Source organism: Carcharhinus amblyrhynchos, chromosome 4, assembly GCF_965287045.1.
Source record: "Carcharhinus amblyrhynchos chromosome 4, sCarAmb.v2.hapA, whole genome shotgun sequence".
Lineage (NCBI taxonomy): Eukaryota > Metazoa > Chordata > Chondrichthyes > Carcharhiniformes > Carcharhinidae > Carcharhinus > Carcharhinus amblyrhynchos.
In genome coordinates this window covers 2902512-2908542 of record NC_137327.1, presented here as the reverse complement: position 1 = coordinate 2908542, position 6031 = coordinate 2902512, and positions in this window count along the sequence as shown.

The window sequence follows — 6031 nt, the reverse complement described above, 5'->3', positions numbered from 1 at the left end:
CCCCGGGAGCGAGTTCCAGGCACCCAGCACCCTCTGTGTAAAGTATTTGCCTCATACATCTCCTTTAAACCTTACCCCTCGCATCTTAAACCCGTGCCCCCTATTAATTGACTCTTCCACCCTGGGGAAAAAGCTTCTGACTATCCACTCTGTCCATGCCTCTCATAATCTTGTAGACTTCTATCAGGTCTCCCCCCCAAACCTCCGTCGTTCCAGTGAGAACAAACCAAGTTTCTCCAACCTCTCCTCATAGCGAATGCCCTCCATACCTGGCAACATCCTGGTAAATCTTTTCTGTACCCTCTCCAAAGCCTCCACATCCTTCTGGTAGTGTGGCGACCAGAATTGAACACTACATTCCAAGTGCGGCCTCACTGAGGTTCTACAAAGCTGCAACATGATTTGCCAATTTTTAAAATCAATGCCCTAGCAGATGAAGACAAGCATTGCCATTCCTTTGCGTACAACACCTACCAACGCGATCTAACTCAGCTACGCGATCTAACTCAGTAATCTGGACAGGAAGCAAAATGCCGCCAGTCACCAGAAACCAGAGCGTGACTGGCAATGACAGAATCAGGGAGACACAACATTAGAAAAAAGGAAAGCCAGCAGGATCAGAATGGGTTAAACTTCAGAAGACAGGTATATGCTTTTTCCCTATGTTTACTGCCTTCCTTGTGTAGTCAAGCATGGGTGGTGGGTCCTCCCTTTAGAATTTTTATTTACAATAGGAATATACTTATCCTGAACATTCTGAAATATCTCTTTAAATGTTTCTCAATATTTTTCTATTGATCTATCTCCAATGCTAATGTCCCAGTTCACTTACTAGCTCAGATTTCATGTCCACATTGCTGTCCTTATTTAAGTTTAAAATGTTACTCTTAGACCTATTCTTCTCCCTTTCAAACGGGATGTAAAATTTAGTCATATTGTGGTCGCCACCAGTGAGGGGTGTCCTTACTGATAGAATGGTAAAATTCCTACAGTGCAGAAGGCGGCCATTTGGCCCATCAAGTCTTCGCCAACTCTCCAAAAGAGCATCTTGTCCAGGCCCTATCCCCATAAATTTACCCTGTTAATACCCTGTTAATCTACATATCTTTGTTACTGAGGGAGGAAACCAGAGCACCCGGAGGAAACGCATGCAGACATGAGGAGAATATGCAAATTCCACACAAACAGTGACCCAAGCCAGGAATCGAATCTGGGTCCCTAGCGCTGTGCGGCAGCAGTGCTAACCACTGTGCCAGCATTCTGCCCATAATACTCTGAGGTAATTAATTATTCCTATCACATTACACATCCCAAGGAGCAGGGATGTGATGTTGCAGTTGTACAGGGTCTTGGTGAGGCCACACTTGGAGTATTGTGTGCAGTTTTGGTCTCTTTTTCAGAGGAAGGATGTTTTTGCTCTCGAGGGAGTGCAGCGAAGGTTTACCAGGCTGATTCCGGGGGTGGTGGGGCTGATGTATGAGGAGAGATTGACTAGGTTAGGATTGTTTTCGCTGGAGTTCAAACAAATGAGGGGGGGAGATCTCATCGAGATTTATAAAATTCTAACAGGATTAGACAGGGTCGATGCAGGGAGGATGTCCCTGATGGTGGGGGAGTCCAGAACCAGGGTCACAGTCTGAGGATTCAGGGTAGACCATTTAGGACGGAGATGAGGAGACTGTCTACGTCAACGGAGATGAAGTAGAAAGGGTCGAGAGCTTCAAGGTTTTAGATGTCCAGATTCACCAACAACCTGTCCTGGTCCCCCCCATGCCGACACTATAGTTAAGAAAGCCCCACCAATGCCTCTATTTTCTCAGAAGACTAAGGAAATTCAGCATGTCAGCTACAACTCTCACCAACATTTACAGATGCCCCATAGAGAGCATTCTTTCTGGTTGTGTCACAGCTTGGTCTGGGCTCCTGCTCTGCCCAAGACCGCAAGAAACTACCAAAGGTCCTGAATGTAGCCCAATCCATCACACAGACCAGCCTCCCATCCACTGACTCTGTTTACACTTCCCACTGCCTCGGCAAAGAGCCAGCATAATTAAGGACCCCACCCACCCCCGACATTCTCTCTTCCACCTTCTTCTATCGGGAAAAAGATACAAAAACCTGAGGTCACATACCGACCGACTCAAGAACAGCTTCTTCCCTGCTTGAATGGACCTACCTTGCATTAAGTTGATCTTTCTCTACATCCTAGCTGTGAATGTAATGCTATATTCTGCATTCTCTCATTTCCTTCTCTGTGAACTGTATACTGCGCAAGAAACAATACTTTTCACTGTATGTTAATACATGTGACAATAATAAATCAAATCAAATCAAATTCAAATCAAATAATTTCTTCACCCAAAGAGTGGTGAGCCTGTGGAATTCATTACCACACGAAGTAGTTGATGCCAAAACATTGAATGCTGGATTTAGCACTTGGTGCGAATGGGATCAAAGGTTATGGGGAGAAAGAGGATTAGGCTATTGAGTTGGACAATCAGCCATGATCGTGATGAATGATGGAGCAGACTCGAAGGGCCAAATGGCCTCCTCCTGCTCCTACCTTCTATGTTTCTATGTCTAATATAATCTGCTCCTTTGTTGGTTACAAAATGTGCAACTGTAAGAATCTGTATCAAAAATATTCTATATTCTACAAACTCCTCATCCAATAGGATGCTTGGTCTAGAATCTGATTTTTCCAGTTATGTGTAAGATTAAAAATAACATTACTTGGTACCATACCCCACAGCTGCCTGTCCGCTATACCTTGGTCAAAACCCCCCCAAAGAGACACAAACGTGGACACATTTAAAATGGGCACAGCCACGCTGTGCTACATTAAGCAAACCACATAAAGGGGTTATCCCTATGGAAGTATAGCACATCCAGTTAATAAAGACAATGTCCATTGCAACCTTTCAGATACCTCATTGAATGTTTTTAAGGCAACGATAGATAAATTTTTGAACAGTAGAGGAATTAAGGGTTATGGCGTGCGGGCGGTTAAGTGGAGCTGTGTCCACGCAAAAATCAGCCGTGATCTTATTGACCAGATGGCCTACTCTTGCTCCTAGTTCTTACGTTCTTACAAACAGTAAAAGCAACAACTCACACGGTCAGAGTTAGATGCTGCATCTGAGTTTCAAGGAATGAAAATTGTTTCAATAAAATAATTTCAAGCTTATTCCTCCATTTATGAACTTTTTTTTAAAAAAGGGTGTGGTTGAATGCAAGCGGTAAGTGTTAAATGCAAGAGAAAAACTCAATTTTCAAAATGCAAGAATAAAGGATACATGTCTGGAAAGAAACAACTTTATTAATGATCTTAGACTAATCTCTTGAGCCTCATTTATATTCACAAGGTTAATCCCTGGTGAGATTTACCAATGCTGTCTAACTGCACTGTTACATATTTTGGTTCCATTACAAGATAAGCAAGATGAAAATAAATTGCATTGCAAATATTTACACAGGGATACATGCAGAGTAATATAACTTACTAAACATTTCGCAACCTCGTAAGTTTGAACCACCTTGTGGTCAGATGTTAAGTGCCAAAAACCTCCGACCTCGCCCAGGCTGGAATTCTCCAGGGCCCCTACAGTGATTGCAGTTTTGGCTGGAACGCCAAATTCTGTGTTCTCGCTGGCAGCGGGAGTGGGGGGATGAGTTCGGAGACTCCTACCCATGAAAGCGTTACACAGCTGACTTGAACTGTCAAAATTCAGGATCACAAAAAGTAACTTTACAATGTGTTTAGACGACTGCTGCAACAAGATGTGAGATACAACTTCCCTATTCTAGGTAAAAAGTTAACTAAACAAAAATTCAATTTCGTCTCTGCACCTCCCCTGAAGGAGTGAACATGTAATCAGTGCACAGCTCCAGACAGCAATAACCAATCTGAGATAGGAAATCCACCACCCAATAGAAACAACAATTACATTTGTGAGTGCCTGCAGCGCTTTTCAATGCTAAACGTTAACATCACGTGAATTATTATTTTGTTGCTGGTTTCTGTGCGGTCCATGTCTTGATAAGTTCTCTCAGCGAGCTTTTACGGCAGAGATCCGGGGGAAGGGAGGTTTAATCTGCAACCAGGATTCCAAATAGGACAATAGAGAGGAAATGGTGGTGGTATCCCCCAAGGCTAACAGTTCCCACCACCAAACATCATGGCTTCACAGAGTAACAGAATAGACTGAGCTCCAGTTTGAACTGTTACTGAATAGTTTCTGACACACTCACCCACATTCACACCAACAATACCGACTTGCACAAGGTAATGAAAGGAAAGTAGAGAGCAGGGGCGGTATAGTGGCACAGGGGCGGGTGGGGTAGAGGGAGGGCAAGGAAACAGGATGGCAAAGACAAACCTGTTAAACTGGCTGAACAAGCGGTACCCCGCCGTGTTGAACACCACTTGGAGGAAGCACTGAGGGTGGCAAAGGGGCACGGAATGTACTCTGCTGGGGGACATCAACGTTCATCACCAAGAGTAGCTCGGTAAAACCATGATGTGGAGATGCCGGCGTTGGACTGGAGTAAACGCAGTAAGAAGTCTGACAACACCAGGTTGAAGTCCAACCGGTCTATTTAATAGTAAACTCACAAGCTTTCGGGGTCAAGTCTTAAAGACTTTAAGCCACTTTCAGACTTGAATAGCAGGTTAGGTGTAAAGATTCACATTCTAATCAGTAACCTGTAAACTATCTGTGCTTTATATGCTCTGTCTGAGGCCAGAACTCTCCATTCGCCTGACGAAGAGGGAAACCCCGAAAACTTGTGAGTTTACTATCAAATAAATCGGTTGGACTTTAACCTGGTGTTGTCAGACTTCTTACTCAGTAAAACCACCACAGACCAAGCTGGTCGGGTCGTATAGGACATCGCTGCTAGACTGGGACTGCTGCTGGTGCTGAGGGAACCAACAAGAGGGAAAAAAATACTTGACCTCATCCTCTCCAACCTGCTTATTGCAGGCACATTTGTCCATGACAGTAAGAGTGACTGCTACACAGCTCTTGTGGAGATAAAGACCAGTCTTCACATTGACCACCCTCCAACATGTGTGGCACTATCACAGTGCTAAACGGGAAAAACTTCAACATATCTAGCAACTATAAGGCACTGTCCATCAGCATGTCCATCACATCAATCAGCAGCAGCAGAATTGTACTCCAGCACAATCTGCAACCTCATGGCCCAGAATATCCCCCATTCTACCATTACCATCAAGCCAAGGGATCAACCCTGATGCAACGGAGAGTGCAGGAGGTCATGCCAGGAGCAGCACCAGGCATATCTAAAAATGAGGTGGTACCTGGTGAAGTAACAACACAGGTCTATTTGTGTGTCAAACAGCATAAGCAGCAAGTAATCGATAATAATCAATTCCACAACCAAAGGATCAGATCGAAGCCCTGCAGTCCTGTCATATCCAGCCGTGAATGGTGGTGGACAACTAAACAACTCACTGAAGGAGCAGGCTCCACAAATACCCCCATCCTTAATGATGGAGGAGTCCAGCACTGAAGTATTTGCACCAATCTTCAGACAGAAGTTCAAGTGGTGATCCATCTCAGCCTCCTCCAGTGGTCCCCAGCATCTCAGCTGTCAATCTTCAGCTAATTCGATTCACTCCATGTGATCTCAAGAAACAGCTGAAGGCACTGGATACCGCGAAGGCAATGAGTCCTGACAATACCACTGAATAATACTGATCTATGTTTCACCTGGCCAAGCTCTTCCAGTTACAACACTGGCATCTACCTGGCATTGTGGAGAATTGCCCGGGAATGTCCTGTACACAAGAAACAGGACAAATCCAACCTGGCTAATTACCACCCCATCAGTCTACTCTCAATCATCACCTGCTCAGTGACGCCCACTTTGGGTCTGCCCAGGGTCACTCAGCTCCCGACCTCATTACAGCCTTGGTTCAAACACGGACAAAAGAGCTGAACTCCAGAGGTGAGAGTGACAGCCCTTCACATCAAGGCAGCATTCAACTGAGTGTGACATCAAG